At 37.5% G+C, this 12,902-nt stretch overlaps 1 protein-coding gene across 6 annotated transcripts in view; it reads left to right on the top strand.

Annotated features, from left to right (window-relative positions):
- LRBA (LPS responsive beige-like anchor protein) overlaps positions 1-12,902 on the top strand; it is a 687,888-nt gene that overhangs the window by 611,064 nt on the left and 63,922 nt on the right. The window lies entirely within an intron of this gene.

The raw sequence follows: 12,902 nt of genomic DNA, 5'->3' as shown, positions 1-12,902 counted from the left end.
TTTTAAATTTAATTATACTTTCTCCAGCTAACATACATCATATGCAAAGATTTATGTATGCTCATGGAATTGAACAGATAAAAACGTCTGTATTTTAGAAGAGAACTTTATTAAAGAAACCAGGGAGTTTTGATTAATATGAAAAGTTTTATGTCCCTGTAAAGGGAACATCATTTGCAGTAAGGTTTGTCATTTTTCACCATCACCTGATGTATTTCTTTTTTTGTTTTGTTTTGTTTTTTTTACAGTCAGGTCTTTTGTTTTCTTTATACCTATCATGCCATGAGCTCATAGGGAATGGGCTCCAACAGTTCAGTCTCCTTTCCATTGGTTCTCATGAAGTGTGCTTCTCTGGGTGGAACAGGCTGACGCTTCAGCTGAACCCAAGTACCCTTCTCTTTGGCTTCCTTCTTTTTCTGATCATTTTCCTTCACCTGTTTCAGGAAGCTATCTTGGCTCTTAGAGTGCTGAATATGCTCAATACGCACATTAATTCTCTTGGCAGGAATCTTGCCCTTAACTTGGTTGTTTACAGTGATGCCAACAGCCGGCTGGGTAACATTGTAGACTCTTCCAGTTTTGCCATGGTAACATTTGTGGGGCATTCCTTTTTGACCAGTGCCCAGTCCCTTGATATCTACAGTATCACCTTTCTGGTAGATTTGCGTGTAAGGAACAGCTCCATGTTTTCTTGAAGGCCTAGAGAACATGTGGTGGGTGCCCCTCTCCTTCCCCTTTGTGCTGGTCATTTTGGCGAATTCCTGGAAGATGGCAGTTCCGGCTGAAGGTCGATGTATTTCTTTATAATGCTACTTATGACCTGGTCACATTGACAGTATATGAAAATACATATTTAAATATATTTGCCAACATATATTATCACCTGGTTTACGTGCTAGATAAAGAAGGTTGATACACAAACAAAAGCGCTGTGCACTCGATCTTAAATTGCACAGGTTTTGAATTGCTGTTTTTCAGTTTATTTTAGGACTGGATCAGGTGAACTCTGTAAGACCCTTCCAATTTTAAAGTTCTTTGAAAATGTTCCTTCCAGGGGGCATTTTATTTTGTTAGAGCAGCAACTGGCTGCATGACACAAAGTATGCATAGGGTTCCATGTATGAAATTGAGGTTAGCGCAAACATGAAAATGGTGTTACATAATTTCATTGTTTGAATAGAATTGAATAGGCCCATTTACTTTCTTTTTTATTGTCTTAACAATATGTGAACAGTGGTTCTATTAATGTTCATAATTACTCTTCAGATATAACACCTGGTTCTGTTTTTTTGTGTTCCCTTTTAATAATTATCCCTTTCTCTACTTAGCTCTTATATGACTGAAATCAGTATAGATTTGATTTAGTCATGTCCAGTTTTACTTAACATACCAGCATATATTATTTTATGTTGCCGTAAAATCTGTGTAGTTCTAATTTTGAAATTCCATAATATTCAGTAGAGTTGCTATGAAAATGTACTTAATACCATTTCTCCCAATGTGGGATCCTGTTTTTTTTTTTAAAGCCTTGTCTGTTGGTGTATCCAAGTCGATATAGCTACACTTTTCCCTTCATTACAGTTCACGCAGCATAGGCATGGTAAAGGATGGCTCTCTGTGTCTGTGTGATGCTGCCAGTTAAAAAGTGAAACATTCCATCAGCTGGCTGTTTCCTCTATAGATCAGTCAGTGTAATTGGCTCTTTGTTTTTATTCTGGATTGACCCACCCTACTTCTCACAGACAACAACAACTTACCAAAGGAGTTTACCAAATACTATTTACAGTATAATCTAAAAGAGCACTGTCCAGTAGAGCTTTCTGTAGTAATGGAAATGTTCATTGTATCTACACTGCCCAGTACAGTAGCCACTAGTCACAGGTGGCCGTTGTGCATTTGAAATGTGGCTAGTGTGACTGAGGCACTGAATGTTAACTTTTAGTTCATTTAGGCAGCCACACGTGGCTAGTGGATACCACACTGGACAGGCAGAATCCCGAAGACTGTTATGTATCTTTGGTTACCAGATTTTTGAAATCCAGATTCTGGGCCTGTCGTCAGACAATGGGACAATAAATGTTAAGTTAACTTGGTGGAATATTTGAAATTGGGCATACTCCATTTAGACATTAGATATGTAGGTGACATACATGTGTAAACCAAATTATATTTTTTCTTTCACTTAAACTAACATGTTATGACTTCAAATGTTGGTTTTTTTTGTGGTAAATAAAAATAAAATGTACTGTTTTAACCGTTTTTGACGTATAATTCAGTGGCATTAAGTACATCCACATTGTTATGCAACCATCACTACCATCCATCTCCAGAATTTTCATCTTTCCTGAAATGAAATGCTGTACACGTTATACAGTAACTTCTTGTTCCTCCCTGCCCTCAGGCCTTGACAACCACTATTCTACTGTCTCTGGGAACTTGACTTTTCTAGGTACCTCAGATAAGTGGAATTATACAGTATTTGTCCTTTTGTATCTGGCTTATTTTATTAAGGTTCATCCATGTTATAGCATGGGTCAGAATTTCCTTCCTTTTTAAGGCTGATTACTGTTTCATCGTATGTATATGCCACATTTTGTTTATCCATTCATCTGTCAATATACATTTTGGGTTGTTTCCATGTTTTAGCTATTGTGAACAGTGCTGCTTTGAACATGGGTATATTAATACCTGTTTAAGGCCCTACTGTCAAGTCTTTGGGGTATATACTCAGAAGTAGAATTGACGGATTATATGGTAATCCTATATTTAACTTTTGAGGAACTGCCATACCAAATAAGTTTTCAGTATTTATTTTTTATGATCAGCATTAGCTAAAGACTATTTAGAATTTTTGTAAGTTTCTGTGACTTTCTTTTCTTCCCCACATTTCTAAGTGGTTAATTATTAGCAAATTAAACTTTAACTGGATAGCTTTCCAGCTCATTGCACCCTAATTTATTTTTCTATTATATAATTAGATAAACGTGTATTATATATTAGATTCAGCATTCACTCAAAAAACATGGCCTATTATGTTCTAAGTATGATGGGTACACAATGTTCTTGAAAGACTGTATCAGTTCATTAGGTAGCATTATTCATATAAGTATACATATTTGCTTTCTGAATGTTACTGAAACAAATATGATCTTTTATTTATTTTAAAATTTATTTATTTGTTTGTTTATTGGCTGTGTTGGGTCTTCGTTGCTGCATGTTGGCTTTCTCTCTAGTTGTAGTGAGCAGGAGCTACTCTTTGTTGCAGTGCATGGGCTTCTCATTGTGGAGGCTTCTCTTGTGGAGCACGGGCTCTAAGTGCACGGGCTTCAGTAGTTGTGGCACACGGGCTCAGTAGTTATGGCTCACACGCTTAATTGCTCCATGACATGTGGGATCTTCCTGGACCAGGGGTCAAACCCGTGTCCCCTGCATTGGCAGGTAGATTCTTAACCACTGTGCCACCAGGGAAGTCCTGATCTTTTATTATAGCCATTCCATATTATAGTGCTGAATTTTGTAACACAGTGCATTGTGATACAGTAGAATAAACAAACAAATAAATATGGGTTTGATTCCTGGCCCCAGTGCCAACTAGTTTTGTAACTTAGGTCTTCCTGAGACTCTGTATGTGGAACTGATATGATAATGCCCACCTCTTGGAGAATTAACTGATGTGAAATACATGAAAAGGCCTGACATGGTACCTATCCCATCATAAATACTCAGCAAGTGTTAGTTCCTTATGTTGTTCCCTGTTAAACCCATGGGTTAGAAAACACAGCTATAAAAAAGAATAGGAATTACTGATTACATCATAGGAAGAATCATAAAGTGTTATAACTAGAGAAGTTATTAGCGATTGTTTCCTAGAGGATTCATACAGAATTCATTGTAAAGTGAGGCAAGGAGAAAACAGAAAACAAGAATAGGTCATTAATTTTTTTCAACAACCTTTTACTAAGTCTAAATTATGTAATAAGGTTAAAGAGTAGAAAGGCAAGTCCCTGCCCTCATCAGCTAGAGTTCATTGTCTAGTGGGGAAATATGGATAGGTAAATGGTTATAATACTGTGATAAATTCAGTGTAGAGATAAGTACATTGTATGTATGCACAACCGTGGAGAATAGGCACTAAACCTAGACTGCCAGAATCCAGGCGTGTTTTCTGGGGAGTGAGTGGCTGGAGCTGTAGATTGAAGGGTGAATAAGAACATTGGGTAGAGTCGTGAGCAAAGGATAGCTACACAGGAGGAACCGCATGAGCCCCCTGCACATGTGTGAAAGAGATCTTGACTGGAGATTATGTTTATGGAATGAGCCAAAGGTGATAAGGGGAGAGAGATAGACAGGAGCCAGAAAAAGTAATTTTAGCTGCATTATAAGACAGTGGATTGAAGGTCGGAGGTTGGTGACATAACCACATGTGTGTTTTAGAACCTGTCTGAGAGAAGACTGAACAAATAAGAACTGAACATTGCTCATTGAATTATTCTAAGACTCATTAGAGAAGGAAGCTTAGATGGTAGAGGACTGTGCTGCGTTGAATGGGAGGTGAGCAAGTAAACACAGTGAGGAAGGAAATAATGGCAGGGAGAACTTTTCACTGCTTTATTAAGATGTAGTTCATATAGGATACAGTTCACCCACTTGAAGTGTACAATACAATAGTTTTTAGTTTATTCATAGAGTTGTACAAGCATCACCACAATCTAATTTTACAACATTTTGTCACCACAAAAAGAAACCCCATACCCATTACCAGTCACTCTGAGGGAGATTTTTTTTTTTTTAATGTGTAGATAATTGACTATGCACTGTGTTAATTGGAAAGATCCAAAAAGAGAGAAGCACATGAAAAATACAAGAAAGAAAGCATGTAATAGACTACCAAGCTCTACCATCCAGAACACAGATAGATAAGCACTGGACGGCAGGAAACAATACTGCCTAGTCTGTGGTTAGAGAGTAGGTTAGCCTGGGAACTGGTGTAGGTAATTGTGCGTGAATGAGGTGGGAAGGCAACAAGATTATGAGGGTTTGTACCAAGAGTGAGGTAATATTTGTGGAAATACCTGACACAGTGATAGGTGCTTAACTGATGCTCAGTAATACGTAAATTATTATTTCCTTTCCATTGTTTTTCTCTGTTCTCACTAGTGGGAGAGTAGAGGCAGAAAAAAGTTGAATACAGAAGGTGTGTGTGTAGTTGTATAATTATACATGTGACGAGAGAGATGGGGTTCAGCCATAAGAGTATGGCGGATATATATAAAAACGAATTGAGAGTGGAAGGGTGGTTAATGAAACTGTTAAAGAGATATTGTTGAAATGGTGGATATAGGCTGGTTTCGGTAAGTAAGACAGAGGCTGATAAATTGAGAGGGTTTATTCTTTCATTCATTATTCATTCATTTATTCAACAAATATTCACTTTGTTCAAGTTGCTAAAAATATAGAGATGAGCGAGAAAGTCAGTCAAAGCCCCTTCCCTCGTGGAGCTCACATTCTAATGAGGTGCACAGAAAATAAACAGTAAAAACTAATTTCAGTTACTGATAAGTGTTTTGAAGAAAAAAGGCTGGGTAACAGAACACACAGTGACTTGGGAGTAGGACCGTCTTTCAGAGAGGTTGCTCACAGACTGCCTCTCTCTTCATAGAACGTTTCCTTCCACACTTTGAGAATGCCATAAATGCATACAAGGAAACCCAGGGAGGCAGCTCCCACTGCTCTGCTCTGGCCAACCACATGCCCATAACCCCAGGCCAGGACAGCCTCCCAAGTCTTGTCAAGTCTGGTTAGTTGTTAAAATTTCCACTGTCGCTATCTTCTAATTTACTCCCCACTCCATCTCCAGGCTGTACCATCTCTCCTTTGGAATCTTGTTCTTCTAAGAGGCTTTAACATCTCTAATATTAGGAAATTTGTGCATACACTTGGCTTATATTAAAACATTATCCCTGCAAAATCACAGTAATGGTACCAGGGCAGATTTGTGCCTCTGTAGTATTAAAAGTGGACTAGACTAGACTTATTTCTGTTCAGTAGCTATAGTTTTACTTATTTCTGTTCACTACAATATACTTAGTTGTATCTGGAACACATAGATGTCCACACAGTCATACACACAGGCAAGCTGTCTACATACAAGTCATGTGTTCACCTACTGCTTAGGAAAAGCTCCATGCCTCTTGAGAAAGTTTTATTCTAGAGTGAATGGTTAATACATATGGTGTGGTAAGTGATCATAAAAATAATCTCTCTATAAAAGAAAGCACTAAACAATAGAAATAATAACCATAAGAGAAGAAAGAGTAATCAGAGAAACAGCCTGCAGCACATTAAACTTTTATGTTGTTTTTAATTTTTAGAAAACAGCTGGGTTATCAATATACAACTATGTCTGTATTTGCATATGTCACACATGAGAAAGAATTATTTTTCAGGCAAATATGCTTTTTTTCCCCTAATATCTGTGACCTCCGTCTAAAGGATGTATTCTTATCTTGAGCTTTTTATTCTAACAGACCTCTTTACTCTTTGTTATTTCTCTATTTGGGGGAGGGTGTACCTTTTTCCCTTTTTCTCTACCTTTACCACTTTTTTTTTTTAAAGCTCTTTGTTGGAATATAATTGCTTTACACTCTTGTACTAGCTTATGAGGTACACCAAAGTCAATCAGCTGTATTTATACACATATCCCCATATCCCCTCCCTCCTGCGACTCCACCCACGCACCCCCTCCCGGCCCTCTAAGGCATCACCCATCATCGAGTTGATCTCCCTTTGTTATACAGCAGCTTCCCACTGGCTATCTATTTTACAGTTGGTAGTATGTATATGTCTATGCTACTCTCTCACTTCGTCCCAGCTTCCCCTTTCCCCACCCCCGCCCCGTGTCCTCAAGTCCATTCTCTGCATCCTTATTCTTATCTTGTCACTGGGTTCATCAGTACCATTTTTTTTTTTTTTTAGATTCCGTATATATGAGTTAACATACAATATTTGTTTTTCTCTTTCTGGCTTACTTCACTCTGTATGACAGACTCTATGTCTATCCACCTCATTACATATAGCTCCATTTCATTCCTTTTTATACCTGAGTAATATTCCATTGTGTATATATGCTACATCTTCTTTTTTTTTATTTTTTCTTTCTTTCTTTCTTTCTTTATTTTATTTTTGGGGGGGGTACACCAAGTTCAATCAACTGTTTTTATACACATATCCCCGTATTCCCTCCCTTCCTTGACTCCCCCCCCTCGAGTCCCCCCCACCCTCCCTGCCCCAGTCCTCTAAGGCATCTTCCATCCTCGAGTTGGACTCCCTTTGTTATACAACAACTTCCCACTGACTATCTGTTTTACAGTTGGTAGTATATATATGTGTGTGCTACTCTCTCGCTTCGTCTCAGTTTCCCCTTCACCCCCCGCCCCCTCCCATACCTCGAGTTCTCCAGTCCATTCTCTGTATCTGCATCCTTGTTCTTGTCACTGAGTTCATCAGTACCATTTTTAGATTCCGTATATGTGAGTTAGCATACAATATTTGTCCTTCTCTTTCTGACTTACTTCACTCTGTATGACAGATTGTAGTTCTATCCACCTCATTACATATAGCTCCATCTCATCCCTTTTTATAGCTGAGTAATATTCCATTGTGTATATATGCCACATCTTCTTGATGCATTCATTTGTTGATGGGCATTTAGGTTGCTTCCATGTCCTGGCTATTGTAAATAGTGCTGCAATAAACATTACAGTACATGTTTCTTCTGGGATTATGATTTTCTCTGGGTATATGCCCAGTAGTGGGATGACTGGATCATATGGTAGTTCTATTTGTAGTTTTTGAAGGAACCTCCAAACTGTTTTCCATAGTGGCTATACCAACTTACATTCCCACCAACAGTGCAGAAGAGTTCCCTTTTCTCCACACTCTCTCCAACATTTGTTGTTTCTAGATGTTTTGATGATGGCCATTCTGACCGGTGTGAGGTGATACCTCATTGTGGCTTTGACTTGCATTTCTCTGATGATTGGTGATGTTGAGCATCTTTTCCTGTGTTTGTTGGCCGTCTGTATGTCTTCTTTGGAGAAATGTCTGTTTAGGTCTTCCGCCCATTTGTGAATTAGGTTATTTGCTTTTTTGGTGTTAACCTGCATGAGCTGCTTGTATATTTTGGAGATTAATCCTTTGTCCGTTGCTTCATTGGCAAGTATTTTCTCCCGTTCTGAGGGTTGCTTTCTTGTCTTGTTTATGGTTTCTTTCGCTGTGCAAAAGCTTTTAAGTTTCATGAGGTCCCATTTGTTTATTCTTGATTTTATTTCCATGATACTAGGAGGTGGGTCAGAAAGGATCTTGCTTTGATGTATGTCATAGAGTGTTCTATGTTTTCCTCTAGGAGTTTTATAGTGTCTGGCCTTACATGAAGGTCTTTAATCCATTTGGAGTTTATTTTTGTGTATGGTGTTAGAAAGTGTTCTAATGTCATTCTTTTACATGTAGCTGTCCAACTTTCCCAGCACCACTTATTGAAGAGGCTGTCTTTTTTCCATTGTATATTCTTGCCTCCTTTGTCAAAGATAAGCTGCCCATATGTGCTTGGGTTTACCTCTGAGTTCTCTATTCTGTTCCATTGATCTACCTTTCTATTTTTGTGCCAGTACCATACTGTCTTGATCACTGTGGCCTTATAGTATAGTTTGAAGTCAGGAAGCCTAATTCCACCAACTCCATCTTTCCTTCTCAAGATTGCTTTGGCTATACTATGGAAAACAATTTGGAGGTTCCTTAAAAAACTACAAATAGAACTACCATATGATCCAGTCATCCCACTCCTGGGCATATACCCAAAGAAAACCATAATCCCAAAAGAAACTTGTACCATAATGTTTATTGCAGCACTCTTTACAATAGCCAGGACATGGAAGCAACCGAAATGCCCGTCAACAAATGAATGGATACAGAAGATGTGGCATATATATACAATGGAATATTACTCAGCTATAAAAAGGGATGAGATGGAGCTATATTTAATGAGGTGGATAGAACTACAATCTGTTATACATAGTGAAGTAAGTCAGAAAGAGAAGGACAAATATTGTATGCTAACTCACATATACGGAATCTAAAAATGGTACTGATGAACTCAGTGACAAGAACAAGGAAGCAGATACAGAGAGTGGACTGGAGAACTCGAGGTATGGGAGGGGGCGGGGGGTGAAGGGGAAACTGAGACGAAGCGAGAGAGTAGCACACACATATATATACTACCAACTGTAAAAGAGTCAGTGGGAAGGTGTTGTATAACAAAGGGAGTCCAACTCGAGGATGGAAGATGCCTTAGAGGACTGGGGCAGGGAGGGTGGGGGGGACTCGAGGGGGGGGAGTCAAGGAAGGGAGGGAATACGGGGATATGTGTATAAAAACAGTTGATTGAACCTGGTGTACCCCCCCAAAAAAATAAATAAATAAATAAATAAATAAATAAATGAAAAAAAAAAAAAGATTGCTTTGGCTATTCGGGGTCTTTTGCGTTTCCATACAAATCATAAGATTTCTTGTTCTAGTTCTGTGAAAAATGCCATTGGTAATTTGATAGGGATTGCATTGAATCTGTAAATTCCTTTGGGTAGTACAGTCATTTTCACAATGTTGATTCTTCCAATCCAGGAACATAGTATGTCCCTCCATCTGTTTGTGTCGTCTTCAGTTTCTTTCATTAGTGTCTTATACTTTTCTGCATACAGGTCTTTTGCCTCCTTAGGCAGGTTTATTCCTAGGTGTTTTATTCTTTTTGTTGCAATAATAAATGGGAGAGTTTCCTTAATTTCTCTTTCTGCTCTTTCATTGTTAGTGTATAGGAATGCAAGAGATTTCTGTGCATTAATTTTGTACCCTGCTACTTTACTAAATTCATCAATTAGTGCCAGCAGTTTTCTGGTAGTCTTTTGGGTTTTCTACGTATGATATCATGTCATATGCAAAGAGTGACAATTTTCCTTCTTCTTTTCCAATTTGGATTCCTTTTATTTCATTTTCTTCTCTGATTGCTGTGGCTAAAACTTCCAAAACTATGTTGAATAATAGTGGTGAGGGTGGGCACCCTTGTCTTGTTCCTGTTCTTAGAGGGAATGCTTTCAGTTTTTCCCCATTGAGAACGATGTTGGCTTTTGGTTTGTCATATATGGCTTTTATTATGTTGAGGTAATTTCCTTCTGTGCCCATTTTCTGGAGAGTTTTTATCATAAATGGATGTTGAATTTTGTCAAAAGCTTTTTCTGCATCTATTGGGTTTATCATATGGTTTTTATCCTTCAATTTGTTAATATGATGTATCACGTTGATTGATTTGCGTATTTTGAAGAATCCTTGCATCCCAGGGATAAACCCCACTTGATCATGGTGTATGATTTTTTTAATGTGCTGTTGGATTCTGTTAGCTAGTATTTTGTTGAGGATTTTTGCATCTATATTCATCAGTGATATTGGTCTGTAGTTTTCTTTTTTTGTGACATCTTTGCCTGGTTTTGGTATCAGGGTGATGGTGGTCTTATAGAATGAGTTTGGGAGTGTTCCTCCTTCTGCTGTATTTTGGAAGAGTTTGAGAAGAATACTCTACCTTTACCACTTTTAACCTACTCTATTTTCCTAGCATTATATATATGTTTTTATAGCAAGGTACAAATAAATAAAAATTGGTTATTTTCTGATGATTAATTCTGCTGAATTTAGTTTGACTCATTCATCTTTCTTCCTTCTACCAGCATTTCAAAAAAACCCTAAAAACCAAGGAAAGAAGAAAGTTAAGAAGAGAGGAAAATTAGGATAATTGAATTCAGAGTCAGATATGAGTAAGAATATTTTTATTAGGGGAAAAGAAACCCTAAAATCCAAATTCACAAAATAAATTCATGATGAGTTGAATATTAACTTTACAAAATAATTTTTCTTTTCCTAAAAAATGTAAAGTAAGTATTTTCTTTAAATAATTTCTTTAATATATTTAGTATATAATTGTATTTACAGGCACAATTTCTAGAACAATTCTATATCCTTTCTTATATCTAGAATTCTCCTGTCAATTATCATGTAAATGGTGTTTGCTATATCCAACAGTTGAGAGCTTAGTTAGCTATTCCATAATGTAAAACAGTTCATTGGTAGAGTTTTATTAGGTCAGAAATAAGTGTTTAAAATTGTAAGTACAGTGATGTGCTGAGTGAAATGTGTACATTACATATCGGAGCACAGAGGAGAAACAGCCAACCCAGATTTAGGCAGGAGTAACCCGCCTGAACATAATCCTTAAGGGATGAGGAGTTAGGTAGGTGAAGCAGTGGAAAACAGAGAGCACTGCATGTGGGAAGGAGCACCGTATGGCTCTATGACTGGAAAGCAAGGTGTGGGGAGTGGTGGGGGTGGGGTGAGAGGCATAAGAAGTTGGTGATGAAGAGCGGTTAGGTTGATGGTGTCTCCAAAGCACATTTGGAAACCATTTATGTCTGAATGTCATTAGTCTAAGCCACCGTCATCATCTCTCCCTGACTAGCATTAGTAGTCCTGGTCACCCTTTTCTGCCCTTAACGATCTACAGTCCCCTTTCCAGAGAGCTGCCAAAGTGACATTTTAAAACTAAATCAGATCATGTCCCTCCTCTACTTAAGCCTTCCTATTTCACTTTAAACATAGAATATAACTCTGCTCAGTCCATGTGATGGCCCCTGCCTACCTCTCTGATCTCGTGCCATGCTGTTCTCATCCTCATTCGTGTGTGCTGTTACGCTGACCTTCTTTCTGTTCCTGATCCTGTGACGGTTGTCACTGGATTAGCGCCTTTTTACGAGAGCCAATGTTTCTGGCTGTCCCAGATTTTCACATGCTGGCTCCTTGTCATTTGTGCCTCAGCTTGAAGGTCATCTCTTCAGCAAGGGTTGCCTCCATACATCCAATCTAGTGTCTTTTTATTATTTATTTTAACTTAATTTAAAGCTGAAGACTGATACATATGATACAGATTCTTTGAAATCTTTCTGAGACTCAAATCACCTTGGGCATGGTCAGTTTTCATAAATGCTCTATGTGTACTTGAAAAACATTGGGCGCTCTACAGTTTTTAGGAGTAGAGGCAGTTTTACTGTAAGATAGTTTTTTTCCTGTTTCTACTCTAAAACAATCAGTACTCACTTCTTGTTACTGTGTCGGTTTGTCTGCTTTTTGGGCACCTGTCCTCCTGCTCTACAATTAGCTATTGTAGCCTGATAGCTACTGTATAGCCTGTTACTATAGTTTGAGAAACCAAATAACCAGATTTGATAGAACAAAATTTAAAGTAAGTGAACAGGTTTTGATTACTTCATCAGATACAAAAGTATAAACTATAATAATAAAAAAAAAACACTCTGCTGTAGTTCTGAGGTTCAATGAAACAGAATAGAGCTTCCAGAAATAGACATATATGAGAATATATGATAAAAGTGCTATTTTAAATCACTGGGAAAAGGCTATCTTATTCAATATGTGATGATGAGACAGCTAGCTAATTGTTATAACATAAATTTAGATCCTTATTTCACATCTTAAAGTGAAAGAAATTACAAATGAATTACATGTATTTATTTGGAATAAAGATTATATTGTAAATATAAAAAGTGCAACTACAGGACTTAGAAAATATGGTAGGTGAGTAGTTTTATAATTTTGAATTGGAGAAGGCCCATTTTTAAGTCAACATCAAAACAAAAAGTCATTAAGGAAATCGATGCCTTTGTCTACATAAATATTGAAGTTTTGGTACATCCAAAAAAACAACAAATTACAAAGTTCAGGAACAGATAATTCACAAAAGATGAAATATAAGCCACAAATGAATGAACCTTCACTAGTAATCAATGAAATTC

Source organism: Hippopotamus amphibius, chromosome 3 (genome assembly GCF_030028045.1).
Source record: "Hippopotamus amphibius kiboko isolate mHipAmp2 chromosome 3, mHipAmp2.hap2, whole genome shotgun sequence".
In the NCBI taxonomy this organism is placed as follows: Eukaryota; Metazoa; Chordata; class Mammalia; order Artiodactyla; family Hippopotamidae; genus Hippopotamus; species Hippopotamus amphibius.
Note: the sequence above shows the minus strand (reverse complement) of the source record. Positions and strands in the feature narration are given on the sequence as shown.